We start from the raw sequence: 16382 nt of genomic DNA, 5'->3' as shown, positions 1-16382 counted from the left end.
TGTTTTTTGCAAAAAAGTGATTGAAAAGTGAGTCAAAGGCCGAGAATTAGTGTATGGTTTTGCAGATTTGGTGTGTGCTTCTGCTGTTTGAGTGTCCGCTTTCAGAAACTGTGTGACAAGTAAAGATTTTGTGTGTAAGCAGTTGAAAAAAAAAACTGTAATTAAGAGTGTTATGAGCGCCATCATGTGGTGAAAACAATATCTATCTATCTATCTATCTGTTTAAATGAGGCTAGTTGTCACTCTTTTTACTCTAGTGAATATTTGTCAAGGGTGTGTAAAGAAAATAATATTGTCTATTACCAAAATATATGTAACAGCCTTTAGCCTATTTATTAAATACCCTCAGACACGCTTCAGTATGTCTTTTCTTTAACTGGCCTCTATTTTGTTCAATTTTTGTCTTCAGTGTTTCTGTGGAGTTAAATAGGCCACAACCTTCTCGCTTACATTCAGTGAAATATAAACCACAACCTCAGACGCTACACAGTTCCGTTCATCACGATTTCACCCAAACTGCCTTAGTGGGCACTTCCTGCGGTCTCTGGAGACGCGTGGGTCACTCTTTTCCTGTGTGGGTGAATAAATAGTTAATGAGGGCCTTGTTTACTTGGGCGAATGGACACTGACACAGCAGATGTCACCTGAGATAGTCTGAGATAAGACAAACCAACCACACACACACACACACGTTTGTTTTTCTGTTTGAGTGGCCACTTTCCATTGACTTCCACTGATTTACACCAAGCTAATGCTATTTTATACCTGACCATTAGATAGACACAGACAGACAGACAGACAGACAGATAGATAGATAGATAGATAGATAGACAGACATGATGGAATGAATTGATGATGAATTGTTTGATCCTCTCGAGTACTCCAGCAAACACACACACACACACACACATACGCGCTGGGTTATATTTAACCCAGCATTTTTTAGAGTGTAGGTTTACTTTTAAAAGCCATGTTTGTATAGACAGAAACCAAGTCTTCACTACTACAACAGACATAGTGTAGTTTTACTGTGTTTTCTTGTTCTGCATAAGAGCACCATTACAAAAATACCCCTCACAGGAAACTGCTGGCAATTTTTGAATTTTATAAAACAACGTTTTGTATGTTTTTTAAGCCTTTTGTTTTACGGGGACACAAGAAGTGTCCTCACAAACCATGTTTACGTTGTAGTACCCATGTCATTATACACATTTGTGTCCTCATAAACCATATATACCTGTACACACACACACACACACACACACACAGTATGCGCGTTTGCCTGAGGTCAGGGAAAGTCTCCCTCTTGAAGAGTTTGAATGCCAATTCCTGCCTGTTGAATTATTAACGACAGCTTCATTCATTAAACATCCACCTCTGGCTGAAATCATTAACCCATCACAAACACCTAAATGTCACTAATGGATGCTGAATTTCTGAGGGTTTAAACTTAGTTGAGTAACACAACAGATTGCCTTCGGGAAAGACGAGCCTCTGGGTAAATGCCCGGGTAAATTCACTACTTTAATCTGTCATGCTGCAGAGAACAAATCCACTGTGCAAGGAAAAATACAATCTCAATATCTCAACAGTTTCTCCTAGAAGCCACTGAGATTAAATAAACAAAAACGTCCTGCTTCTTAGATGTTTCTCCTGAGATCTTATGAGTTTCATAGGAGATAACATTGTGCACATGCAGAATAAACTCTAGTGTGTAAGTCTCGAGCAATAACATTTTTTTCCCTCCAGGCTTCTTTAGACTTCAATCTATCATCCTACATTCAATAAAGCACTTGCTTTTACCTCATTCAGGCAAAGCGTCCTTATTTAATAGATTATTAAAATGTCAGTGCTATTTATAATCGCACATTGTGCTTTCTAACGCAAGCAGTTCTGTGGCAGTGCTAAAGTAAGCTGAAAGGAGCTGTTAGTGCGACTCGCGTCTCTCAGCAGAGGCTTAATCGTGTCTAATGTCCTATTGATAAACACATAGCGACAGCTGGCGATAAAAGTGAGTTAAAGCGTGTTGTGGCAGGCTTTCATAGCTCATACGGATCCCCGGAGAGCAGTATCGATTGGACGGTCATTTCTGTGCGGTGTGTTGCTGTCAGAGACTGAAGTTTATGACTGCGACGCGTGTTTGCATAACAAATAGACCACCTGAATTAGAAAACTAGAGTAGAGTAGACAAGTAGAATCATTTGGTTTTTGTGATAAAGTGCACATGAAAACTGGAAAAATAGAAATAGCATGGTATTTGACCTTCAAAACATGTTTTATGCATGAGAAATGTTGGTGTTGAAGATTAGAATGGCTAAAAAAACTCATTGCATAGTAAATACATATATGTTGAAATATAAAATTATTTCATGATAATACATAGCTATTTTTTCATCTAGCAGCCTAATGGTGTCGTTTTACCAACATGCATCCAAAAAATTGGGATGTTGAATGGAAGGAATGAGTGAAGTTGTTGAATATGTTATTGTGTTGAAAATGGGGAAAAAAGAAAATGGATTGGGTGAAAAAGTGAGAAAAAAGAAAGTTGTGAGAAAACAGTTTGGAAAAAAGTGGGAAGAAAGAATGGAGGAGACAATAGATTTGGGAAAAATTAGAAAATATATTGGAAAAAAGTGCATGGGGATGAAGAAAGTGGGAGAAAACCTATTTGGAGCAAAATGAGAAAAAAGTGGGAAGAAAGTAGGAAAAATAGATTTGGGAAAGTGAGAAAAATGGGGAAAAGGTGGGAGAAAATGGGGAAAAATGGGGAAAACTTGGGCCGAAAGTTTGGGGTAAAAGAAAGACATTAGAAAAAAAAGTGGGAAGAAGAAAGTGGGAGAAAATAGTTTGGAACAAAATGGGAAGAAATAAATTGGGGGAAAAGGAGGGAAAGTGGAAGGAAAGTAGGAAAAATAGATTGGGGAAAAGTGAGAAAAATGCAAGTTGGGAGAAAATGAATTGGGAAAAAAGTGGAAGAAAATGGGAGGAAGAGAGTGGGAAGGAAGAAAAAAAGTGGGAGAAAGTGTGAAAGAAAGTGGGAGAAAATGGGAGAAAAGGCAGAAAGAAAGAAATTAGGAGAAAATAGATTTAAAAAGCAGCAGAAAGAAAGAAAGTGGCAGAAAATAGATTAGCGGAAAGGTGGAAAGAAAGGAGGAGAAGTAGATTAGGGGAAAAAAGTGGGAGAAAATAGATCAGAGGAAAAACATGGGAAGAAAGAATGTCAGGGAAAGTCTTCTTTTGTTGTTCTTTTGGGAGATTTTATTTTTATTCTGGGAATTGAGTGCGTTTAGCTCTTTGACCCTAAATCTTTCCAAAAACACACGTATATTTTATTGTATTAGAGGCTCCAGTGATATATTTCAGTACGTGACCCGTCTGTGTCTCACATCAGCTTTAATCCAACATAAATCTGTTCACCTCAGGACTCGTAATGAAATAATACTGCATAAAAACGTGAAGAAAGAGAGCATTTTCCCCTCCCCCCTTTCACTACTGGGGCTAGTTGTCACAAGGGAAATATATATGAGTCAGTTCTATTGCCCAATTCACAATTTTTACAAAAAAATTGATTAGAAGATTTTTAAAATCTGTTATTTCACATTGTATTTTTTGTTATGACTTATATACTATTATAGTTTTTTTGTTACTATTTCTAATTATATTTACTTTGTTTTCATTTTAATTGTATAAAGTTTTAACTAAAGAAATAAACTGGGAAAATAGTTTTATGTAAAAATGGGAAGAAAAGGCAAAATAGATTGGGGAAAAGTTAGAAATATGCAAGTTGGGAGAAAATGGATTGGAAAAAGTGCAGAAAAAATGGGAAAAAGTGGAAGAAAACAGATTAGAGAAAAAGTGTGAGGAAAGAAAGTGTCACGTTTATGGTCGGTTTTTGTTTTGTTTTCCCTGTGTTCCTGCCTCTTGTTTCATTATGCCCATATTTGGTTGTTCCTGTTCCCTGATTGAGTTCCAGAGGCCCGTTTCAGAAAGGAGGTTAAGTGAAAACTCTGAGTATGTTAACCCTGAAATGAGGGAAACTCTGGGTTTTCCGTTTCAGAATGGGAGGTTTGTCAAACCCGAGAAAGCAGGGTAAGTCAAGCCCGTTTCTGAAAGAGAGGTAACTTATACTCAGAGTCAGTTACCGTGGTAACTTACTCTGTGAACCTAACCTGGTCAGGAGCAGGTTTTCTTCGGTAAACCCAGAGTTTCTTTCGGTCTCCTCCCCCTTTTTAAAGCACAAGCGATGTTTAAATACTACATTCATTCATGCACGCTGAAAAAATGCTTTGCATCTAATTATTATTTACACTTATTGCAAAGAACTGCTACTTTTACATTGTAAATAGAATATATCACTATTTTCACTAAGTGTAAATAGCATCTAGAGCTATTTGCACTTAGCCTACTATAAATATGATCTATGGCTAAGAAAGTAGCCTATGCTAATTCCACAAATAGCCGCTGCCGTATTTTTCTTACCCTATTGGCAGATCATTTGTAAAATAAGAAAAATGCACTTAAATTATTATTATAATTATTATTTTATATATATTTTTTGCCCTTGGGATACCAATAGCCTATTAGTTCAATAACCTAGTGTTCTGCCAGTTTTCACCTGTGATATTATAACAGTGATAAGAATTAAACTTGTATTGACTCTGAAGTATGCAGACGTCTTTTTGTCGGGAACTGTTGCCATGGTGAATCGTAATATCGGAGCTCCATTGATCATGGCTTTTCATAGTCGTGGTGCACGCACTAAACTAAACTGGAGACGGTGCGTTCCAAACGGGATATATCGCCCTCTGAAGGGCACTTCAAGAAACAGTTGTTTGGTCCCCTACACCCTTCAACCCTTCGAAGCTCTCACTCCGGAGGGTAAACCCTTTGAATGGATTAGGGCATAGGGATGAGCCCTTCCGAATGTAACGCAGGGCATGTCAACCTACTCAGAGTCGATTGAACTAACTCAATTCAGCTGTTCTGAACCCGAAAACTCAGAGTTTCCCATCTCAGAATAAGTCAACTCAGAGTTCAAGTTTTAACTCAGAGTTGGTTGAGCCTCCTTATTGAAACGGGCCCCAGGTGTGTCTCGTATTCCCCTCATTTAGTTGTGTACTTAAGGAGTGTTTGGTAAGTCAATATACTGCAGTATTTCCTCTCTCAATCAGTAGAAAATATGGTTAACACCCCGTCATGCATGAAAAAAAAAATACCGTAATGTACCGTGAAACCGGTATAATTTTGAAAAATACCGTGATAATAATTTTTGGTCATACCGCCCAGCACTAGTTCAGAGTTCTTTGTTCGGTGTCTATTGTCATACCCCGTTCTACTTTGTCTGCCCTTTTGGAGTTTATGTTATTAAAGTCTGTTCAATTAGAAGTGTATCTCCTCGTCTCCTTGTTTCCTTCTGACGTATCGTGACAGAAAGTTTATTTATTTAAATATTGTTTGTTTTAATTTTAGTTTTAGTTTTAGTAATTTTGTTCTGTCATTATATTCGTTTTTTTAAATATGTATTAGTATATTTAAAATATTTAAATATTACGTTTATATTTTAAATATTTTTAGTTGTAGATATTTTAGAGCTTCAACTAAACAAAAATGAGAAATTTTGCATAGACAATACCTGAAATAACGTAAGTTTATGGTTTTTCTTACTATTTTATTTTAGTTCATGTTTATTCTGTTTCAAGTTATGAACTTTTTTGTGGTTTTAGTTTTAGTTAACAATAATAACCCTGGAAAAAATATTAATTTTGAGAATGAGCTGCATGTCACTCGCTGACTTTATCATGCGAGTTGCTGTTTGAAATGTTTATAATTGCAGCGTGTTAGTATTTGATTCTGACCTGAGGTCAGCGTGAGGAAGCGCTGCAGTCATTAGCCGCTCATCACCTTCAATCCATGTATTTAACTACCTGTCTGCTAATTAATTACAGCTATAAATGGCTCATTTGAAGCGTCGCAGGCGGCTGTAGATCTGTCAGCGAGTCTCAGTGGGCTGAAGCCGTCCCGTAGAGCCCAGCGGCCCCATCTCAGCCCTGCAATTAGAGTTCATTATGGGCCGTGCAAACGAGGAGCTCGCGCTGAGATGAGCCTCTGCACCTTCATCACCTTCGTCACAGCGGGACAGCCACGCTTTGCTTACTCTGTGCTTTTAGTGTGGATCCGAACTGTGTGAAAAGTGTGATGCCAGCATTATACTGACTGTGAGAGGAACAAATGTGCTAACATTTAGAGATGATACATCAGCAGTCCCGTAACGGCTGAGAGGATCACAGACGTGCGTTTACGGCGCGTGCAGCAGTTTTATTCATCACTGGATGTTTTTAACCTTTTATAAAAATGCTTTCATATACAGTTCAAGAAGGAAAGCATCACTGTTGCTTAGACTCTGGGTTTGCTTTTGGAAACCCTTTTTAAATGGGTGGCATGTAACTCGTTCTGCACAGTTTATTTGCTTTTCTTTTCCTTTGTTTTCTATGCAATTATTTTTTTCCAAAAATGGATGTGCATAATGAATTTTTCATTGGATATTTGAACAGTAGTTGTCTCTTCCAACTTTTGAGCTCAGTTTCTTTCAATTCATTTCAGTTTTTACAGTCTCAGGAGTGACGCATCCTGAAATTTCTATATTTTATGTGCACAAGTTTTCAGTATTTTATTTGTAGTCTATATATATTTTTTTTAAATGTAAATTATTAAATAAATAAAAAAGAAATATTAGGCGTTTTATTTTACCTGGCCTTACTTATTTTATATTTTAATTAATTGTATGATTTATTTCAGTAATATTACAGCTCTCTCTCACTTTCTCCTTTATTATTTTATTAATAGGAATTATATTTATTATTAGGAACTTTATTTTATCTTATTTTTTATGTTTAATTTCAGTAGCATTGCAACTCAAATTGACTGAAAATCAATTTTGAGCTCAAATTCTTTCATTTAATATAAGTTTTTACAATCAGAGCAGTGACACCCAATATTTTAACTTCTTTTATTATTTGTGTTTTTTAACATCTTACAATGAGGCATTTTATTTTATTTTATTTTATTTTCATTCATTTTATTTTATTTTTAATTATTTATTTCACATTGCATTATTTAACATTACAACTAAAAATTGATTAAACATTTTCCACAATTTGAATATTAGCTTTTATTTTCTAAGCAATTCAGTTTTTCAGAAATGGATGTGCATAATGCAGTTTTCATTGAATATTTGAACAAGAGTAATTATCTCTTCTAACTTTCAAGCTCAATTTCTTTCAATTAGGCATTTTATTTTATTTTATTTCAGTACCATTACAACTCAAATTGATTGAAATTGTTCCACTACAGTGGAAACCTTTGTTGCGTCTCATTGTTTAATCTGAAATGTTTGTGAGAAGCCGTACTGTCATCTCTCATCCATGACCTAAAATCTTTTTATAGGCACCAGAGACCTAATCAAGTCTAAATTTTATCTTGGATGCGGGGAACAGTCTCAGTTTTGTAAAGGGCCGCAGTGAATCAAACATTCACTAAGGGCCTCACAGACGGCCGACCAACCCACAGCAGACAGCTGAAGTCACAACCTCCATCTCTCCAGACTCCCGGTGAGCAAATTAGAACATCATTTTCTCCAAAAGGCCACCGGCATTTCACAGAAATCAATAAGTTAAGCTATCACAACAGATGCCATTGACTGAATCTCCTAAACCTCTGCAGTTGCTGGATCCAGAAGCCAAACACTGCGTGTTACTGAATTGGAGTTATAATAAAGTTTATTTCTTGTTCATTCTGAGCTGAGTATATAACTAAGTATTTATTTCATTATGTATGCAATTATTTATTTATGCATTTATCTTTGCACATATTCATTTATTTATACATTTATTTCTGCATTTATTTTTTGCACTAATTTATTTTTGCACTTGTGCATTTATTTATTTGTTTATACATTTATTGATTGGTTTATGGATTTATGTTTGCACTTATTTTGCACTTATGCATTTATTTATACATTTATTTATGCATTTGTTTTTGCACTTATTTATTTTTTCACTTGTGCATTTATTTTATACATTTATGTATTTGTTTATACATTTATTGATTCGTGCATTTATTTTAGCACTTATGTATTTATTTATGCACTTATTTATTGATTTATTTTTGCTCTTATGTATTTACTTATTTATGCATTTATTTTTGCACTTGTGCATTTATTTATGCATTTATTTATTTGTTATTACATTTATTGATTCATACATTTATTTTAGTACTTGTGCATTTATTTATACATTTAATTATTGAGTTATCTTTGCACTTATGCATTTATTTATTTATGCATTTATTTTGCACTCATTTATTAATTTTTTGACGTATGCATGTATTTTCGCACTTATGCATTTATTTATACATGTACAGTATTTATTGATTTTATGCATTTATTTTTACACTTATTTATTTTTGCACTTACGCATTTATTTATACATTTATTGATTGATTTATGCATTTATTTTTGCACTTTTATTTATTTACATGTATGCATGCATATGCATAATTATCAGATCTTGATATGAACTCAAACATTTCTCATAAACTTTTTCCAGGACATAATGTTGTAATTTTGTATCTGTTTACTCATTTGTCTTTTCTTTAATTATTTCGCTTTGGGAAAAACACCTGAGACAAAGCCAGCACTTCAATCATCTGTGAAAGATCAAAAGTTTCCTCTAAGATCAGCTCTCTTACTCTCTAACTCTGATCGCTGTTTCTCAGAGGAAACCCATTTTAAACATGCTCTGATCAAACTGTGCTGTTTTGGATAATAATGTATACCTATTTTTACGTTTGTCAGAACAGAGATCCGAACACTAAATAAAGCTGACCCAAATAAAGCATACAGTGTGTTCCCATAATGCATCTGTCTCATTGAGTATCTCAGAAAGATGAATGTCCACTTGAATCCATGTCACATGCTTCAGGCTCCCTGTTTCTCTAATCACATCATCTGTCTATTAATGAACATCCTTTCATAAAAAGTACTCAAAAGCTGTGATAAAAATATTTAAGCAATAGTTCAGCCAAAACTAAACATTTGTTGAAAATATGCCCACACTCAGGCCATTTAAAATGTAGATGAGTTTGTTTCTTCATCAGATTTGGAGAAATGTAGCATTGCATCACTTGCTCACCAGTGGATGCTCTGCAGTGAATGGGTGCCGTCAGAATGAGAGTCCAAACAGCTGATAAAAACAAGTAATCCACACCACTCCAGTCCATCAGTTAATGTCTTGTGAAGCTAAAAGCTGCATGTTTATAAGAAACAAATCCAACATTAAGACGATTTTAACTTCAAACTGTTGCTTCCGGCTCAAATATGAGTCCATAATCTATATTAATGCTTCCTTCAGTGACAAAGTCCATCTCCTGTTGTCTCTCTCATCAAAATCCAGCCACATATTTGTTTAGAACTGTTTTGACTTGTAAACGGTGCGTGATCTGTGCAGATTTCTCTCCTGATTCAGACCAGACCACTTTTTTTCCCCCAGCATTATAGATTATGGACCTAATGATGAAATAATGAAACATCTTAATGATGGATTTGTTTCAGCTTTTGTCTTCTCGTGATGTTAACTGATGGACTGGAGTGGTGTGGATTACTTGTGGATTATTGTGATGTTTTTATCAGCTGTTTGGACTCTCATTCTGACGGCACCCATTCACTGCAGAGCATCCACTGGTGAACAAGTGATGCAATGCTACATTTCTCCAAATCTGATGAAGAAACAAATTCATCTACATCTCGGATGGCCTGAAGTGAGTACATTTTCAGCAAATTTTCATTTTTGGGGGAACTACTCCTTTAATGTCTGTCTCCCTGATGCTCTATGATCATGTCTTATACTGTATGTTGTGAATATATGATTTGTTTTCTCTCTTTCTCTCAGTGCTGCAGTTTATGAGTGGGTGGCATTGACTCAGTCCTCTCTGAAGGCAACCAGTCTCACTGCAGAGCCAAGGATGTCATGGACAGCACTTGTCTTCTGCCAGTCTCATCTCTTCTGCCGCGTGGAGCCACAGTGTCTCATCGCAACAGCAAAGCTGCACAGGCACGACATGGCGTTGCCCTTCAGAGAGGGATTCTGGACGAGGCCACGAGCGAGCAGCACGTACGCCACCCTGCTGCTCAGCACTTCTGCTCGTTACGTGACACTGATCATGGTTTGACCATGTCAGGTTGTGTTTAATGCTTCCCACAGTTATATAAGATGGACAAGATCAGACAGGACACTTTAAGGTCATTCTAAAGTGCACAGTTAATCTGTGCCTGCGTACAGTTATTAAGTTTTGAAAGTACAGAAGTAAATCCTGCAAAGATGTTTGGATAATCATGAACATGAATAAAAAAAGAGTCATTTTAGTTACTTTTATATAATATAATATAATTATATTTCATTTATATTAAGTATTACTTCCTTTTTTTGTTATAAAGGTAATACTATATTTGGAGCTGACATTTTATTGATTGATTGATTGATTGCAGTTTACTTAAACGACTGTTCAACATGTTTAGGGTCGAGTTTGGGGTGAGATATTTTTAGCGTTTTTGAAAGAAGTCTCTTCTGTCCCCCAAGGCTTCATTTATATGATCAAAAATTATAGTAAAAACAGTAAAAATGTGAAATAGTATTAGAATTTAAATGAACTAATTTCTATATGAATACATTGTAAAATGTAATTTATTGCTATGATCAAAGCTGAATTTTCAGCATCATTACTCCAGTCTTCAGCGTCACATGATCTTCAGAAATCATTCTAATATGCTGATTTGCTGCTCGAGAAACATTTCTGATCATTATCAATGTTGAAAACAGTTGTGCTGCACAATATGTTTGTGGAAACTGTGATACATTTTATTTTATAGGATTTACAGATGCATAGAAAGTTCAAAGGAACAGCATTTATTAGAAATAGAAATCTTTTGTAACATTATAAATGTCTTTACTGCCACTTTTGATCCATTTAATGCATGCTTGAGGAATAAGAGTATTAATTTCTTTCAAATAAAATCTTGCTGACCTCAAGCTTTTGCTTCATGCTTCTCTCTATTTTCTCTCTATCTTGCGTCTCACTCAAGTATAATATGAAGATGTTAAAGTATATTTTATAGCATGCTTGAGATATGAAAATAGTGTTTATTATGTACCGTCCAGCATGTTGAGCGTGTCCTCGGCTGTGCTGAGAGAAGTTGCACCGTATGACATCATGAAGGACGTTCGGTCCTGTAAAGGTCCTTCACATGGAATCACACTCACCAGTGTGTCAGAATATGGAGCTGAGTCGCGCTGAGAGGATCTGACACGTCTGGACATCTGTTGACAGGCCGTCAGCTCTCTTTCTTAGACTGCTATTTCACTGCCAAGAGATTTTTGGAAAGCATAAAACCGAGGTCAGACAAAATCATCACACCAGCTCACATTCATGTCGTCAAGAAAAACTGTTTCTCGTGAGGAAAACATCTCAATCTGCACAGATTTTTCCAAGACAGCAAAGTCTGCAATCAAAAGTCAGAGATCTCAATATGAACTCAAATATTTCTAATTAAATGATCAATAAAACAACAATTGACTTGTGTGTGCCTTTTATTTCTCCAAAGGACAACGCTTCCAGTAAACAGGGAACATTCCCATAAAGTTTTTTAAAGGTTACGTAAACGTTAGGAATAAGGATTCTTAAAGGGGTCATATGATGTTGCTAAAAAGAACATTATTTTGTGTATTTGGTGTAATGAAATGTGTTAATGCGGTTTAAGGTTAAAAAACACATTATTTTCCACATACTGTACATTATTGTTTCTCCTCTATGCCCCGCCTTTCTGAAACGCATCGATTTTCACAAAGCTCATCGGTCTGAAAAAGCGAGGTGTGCTCTGATTGGTCAGCTATCCAATGCGTTGTGATTGGCCGAATACCTCAAGCGTGTGACGGAAATGTTACGCCCCTCACCATACTGTGATGCCGTGTCCCGGCCGGAGCGACGAGACATAAACATTAAAACCCATTATAAACGAGGCATTCGTTGCATTCAGTGGGTAACACTCCAAAGAGAAAGGAAACATTGAAATCGCATCATATGACCCCTTTAAACTGTTTATGGGACATTATTAATATTCTATTTACGTTCTCGTAATGTTGAGAGGAAATGTTCGTAGAACAGTATTCTCAGAATGTCCTTATGATGTTATTTGTACTTGATGAATGTTCTCATAATGTTGCTCAATGTTTTTGTAATGTTAGCAGATAATAGTGTGACAGTGTTCACTGTAAAGAAATATCCATAAAAATAGGGCACAATGTTTACCTCATTTAATTTTGCATTTCAATCTTCTAAAACTTTTAGAAATAAAACATTCCATGAATGATGATAAATAAAATTTTTGTTCTTGTGTTTTGAGAACCTTATTAAAAACCAGATAACTCATTCTATTATTCTAAAACTTTTAGAAATAAAACATTCCATGAATGATGATAAATACAATTTTTGTTCTTGTGTTTTGAGAACCTTATTAAAAACCAGATAACTCATTCTATTAACATTACCGAATGATTGTTATTGTTCCTAACCTTGCCAGAACGTTCTTTGTTAGCTGGGAAAGCAGCTGGAGGGTGTTTTAATCTGAGCTGGAGGCTCTGGGTGTTGCTGTGATTGATTTTGGCCCAGCAGAGGCCCGAGCCATTGATCTCTGCTGTCTTTGCTGCCATCATCAGTGCATCTGCGGCGTCTCTCCTCCGTCTCAGGTTAAGTGACTTTCTCCAAGTCATCAAACACAGAGGCTTCTGTAACAGGAAACTTCTCCTCATCCTCTCCTTCAGTCCATCTGACTCGCTGAAGTCAAAGCTTCAGGGATTTTGTGTATGGCTCAGGAAGAAGCCGATCAAATGTGTTACATCAGATGAAGACGCCATACGTTTCTCCAGAACATTCCCAAAAGTGATCCTATTTACTTTCTTAATGCACGTTCCTGGTCTTCTGCATGACAGATAGGTTTTGTCAATGTTTTGAAGTAGATTTTTCTATCATTTAAAATGTTTATATATTTTTTTATTTATTAGTTTTAGTTTATTTAGTGTTAGTTATTTTAGTAATTCAAGTTAAACTAAAGCTTTGGCACATTTTGAATTAGATTTTATTTTTAGTTATTATTTTTAGTGTGAGTTTTAGTCATCTAGGTTTTTTTTTTATAATGTGTCTATGTATTTTTAATCTATTAGTTTTAGTTTATTTAGTATGTCAGGCTAAACTAATTGAAAATCAGAAATGTTGCCTTGGGAAATTTTGAATTAGATTTTTTTTTCTTCCGAATTATGGCTTTGACTTTAATTTTAGTTCAAATTTTAATCATTTCTTGTGTTTTTGTCATTATTATTATTATTTTTTAAATATGTTTATGCAATTGTATTTATTAATTCTAGTTTACATGGTTTTAGTTATTTTAGTACTTCAAATTAAACTAAACAAAAAAAGAGAAATGCTGCTTTGAATCAATGTTAACTTTTTATATTTTATTTTATTTCAGTTAAGATTCATTATATTTCAAGTAACAACTTTTTAAAGGTTTTTGTTTTAGTTAACTGTAACAACCCTGGTGAACGATTCACTTTGCATGATGTTTCAAAGAAAAATATGTACAGATGTGTTCATTTGCTCCACATTTGAAACATTTTTCATCTGACGTCTCTAATCTCTCCAATCAGTTCCTGATGTTTTAACATTACAGATGTGAAACAGTCTGCAAACACTTTACTGCTGATTATAAAAGCAAACCTGCTTTTATCTGGCTTGTCATGGATGAAGAATGTAACACTTTGAATTGTAACACACTGTCATTTTATTTTTAATCTGAATATTTGCCTTGACAGCTTCTCTAATTGATATTGCCTAATATTGCCTTATCTAATCAAAATTGCATGTCTCTCTGTCTTGAAACAAACATGAGAATGTATTAAGTTTTTTAAAATCCTGATGTAATAGTTGCATGGCATCTAAAGATAGCTGTACTTCTGTTTTCACTGGCACTTGCATAATTGCATAATGATTATTGGCAAGTTTTTCATTGCCATCACAAAGAGCCTATGCAAATTAACTCATTTTTGGCCGCAGTGAGATAAGCGCTTTGTCACATAATGGTGGTACTAAAAACGTCCCTTTTCTTGTTCCTCCTATTATAATGGAAGTTAAACAGGCAAAGTCTCTGACAGCGTGCATGTGTGTTTTCACATTTTCACTGCTGTGCAACACCTTTTGCAGTACTGTATATCGCCTGTGTGCATTAATTCCCTTCAAGAAACCTACAGCATCAGCAAGTGTCCGATGCTGGCCAGTGTGAGGAAAAATGGTGCTTTCAAACAATTATCATACAATGCACCGATCCTCCCGCTCATAAAACACTGCCCTCATGCAGGAGTCGTCGCCACTGGCTGTTTGTCTCTTTATCTTCCTCAGGGATGCAAGAATGATCCTTGTTTCCTGACCTATAGCTTTAGTTTTTAGTTTTTTAGTTCCTGACAAAAACTAAAAACTGCTCTTTTCCTTCATGTTGAGGTACTTGCAAAAACATTCATGCTTTGATTCATTTATCAATGCACAGAAAAAAAATATTGCAGCAGCACCATTTTATTTGATATATACCTATATGGTACACTTTATCTTGGTTACATACCTTTGTAATGTATTCAAATAATACCATGGTATTACTATCAAGTAAGAGTGCATTATATATTTTTGTGGTAATACCATGGTACTTTTTCATAACGCCTGTGTGTTGAAGAGTTTCACGTCCCCTCAGGGTTTTTTTTTTTTCCAGGATAGTTGTCGCATTAATTGTGAAAACTGTCAATGGCCAGCTGGGATTTTCTGTCAGAATCTGCAGATGCAAGATATTTTACTAATGCTGACAAGAAAGTCGAGCTAAACTTGAACTAAACATGCACGGCTAACACAGATTGAAGGCTGGACTCAATATTTTCACTATTAAACACTGCTCAAGCTTGTTTGCATCATTCTTGTGCTATATATGTTCAGCATAGCATTTGCAAAAAAATTTTATGATGTTGTATTATGCAATGCACGGGGTCAAGTTTGGCTGGTTAATGGCTGGCAAACTCTGATGAAACTCTTTGTTTGCTGTTGTTGATAAAACTACCCTGCTGAAAAAAAAATGGTAATGGTCTTACTGGTTATAATGGGAATTGTACTGGTTTTAATAGAAACTGTAACGGTCCCTGCTGGTCTCTGCTGATAATCGTCATCTTCTATTGGTGGCTTGTTAAAACCACTAAATCCTAATGGAATATGTCCCAAACCATTTGTTAATGGTTTTAATTGTTAAAACCTGATTTGTAATATTTTTAATGGTATCTGTAGTGGAAACCATCAAAATTTCTGTGATGGTTTCTATTATTTTTTCAGCAGGGTAGCCAATATACGCCACTCATTTAGCCAGTTCTAGAGTTTAGGAAATCAGTGATTCAATGAGCCAGTCTTAATCTCGCATTAACATCTCACTGAATTGGCCATGGCTGTTTCAAAATGATTTGAGTAATGAGCAATAATTCCGTACCTTGATATTTCAAAAGTGAAGAAATCGAGTCTGCGACCTTCGACCGCTTCCATTTCGTAATTAATCGTTCTTTTGATTCGTTTCAGTGATCCGGTTCGAGTTAACAACTCACTGAATTGGCCAAGTCTGATTCAAAATTTGAGTGATGAGCAATATGAATTTAGAAAAAAATATTCCGTAATTTCAAAGTGAAGAAATCAAGACCGTGATCGCGATGTCCGTTTCGTAACGAATCGTTCTTTTACATCGAAGTTCACAAATCGCACGTAGCCTAATGATTAATTCGCGAATTGAACTGGTTTCATTGCTGCTGTTCTACATTTGAAGAAATCAGTGATTCAATGAGTTAGTCATAGCGAGTCGTGCGTTAACATCTCACTGAACTGTCTATGCCCGATTAAAAATTTGCCAATTTGATTAATGAGCAATGTGAATTCAGAAAAAAAAAAGTAGCCTACCTCATTATTTCAAAGTGAAGAAGTCGAGACCGTGACAGCTTCCTGAATCGTTTTTTAAAATTGACTCTATTTGGTGATCCGGTTGAACTGGTTTGCAAAATGCATTAAAGGGGTCATATGATGTTGCTAAAAAGAACATTATTTTGTGTATTTGGTGTAATGAAATGTGTTTATGCGGTTTAAGGTTAAAAAAACACATTATTTTCAACATACTGTACATTATTGTTTCTCCTCTATGCCCCGCCTTTCTGAAACGCGTCAATTTTTACAAAGCTCATCGTTCTGAAAAAGCGAGGTGTGCTCTGACT

General features: G+C 35.4%; 1 long non-coding RNA gene across 1 annotated transcript; it reads left to right on the top strand.

Annotated features, from left to right (window-relative positions):
- The first annotated feature begins 5996 nt into the window (after positions 1 to 5996).
- On the top strand, positions 5997 to 7738 carry LOC107755952 (uncharacterized). The gene is made up of 3 exons (XR_001641760.1): positions 5997 to 6289; positions 7444 to 7607; positions 7720 to 7738. It is a non-coding gene; the product is annotated as an uncharacterized LOC107755952 (long non-coding RNA).
- The last annotated feature ends 8644 nt before the right edge of the window (positions 7739 to 16382 follow it).

Source organism: Sinocyclocheilus rhinocerous, unplaced genomic scaffold, assembly GCF_001515625.1.
Source record: "Sinocyclocheilus rhinocerous isolate Xijiao unplaced genomic scaffold, SAMN03320098_v1.1 scaffold1463, whole genome shotgun sequence".
NCBI lineage: Eukaryota > Metazoa > Chordata > Actinopteri > Cypriniformes > Cyprinidae > Sinocyclocheilus > Sinocyclocheilus rhinocerous.
The sequence above is the reverse complement of the archived record's forward strand: the minus strand, read 5'-3'. Positions and strand labels throughout refer to the sequence as shown.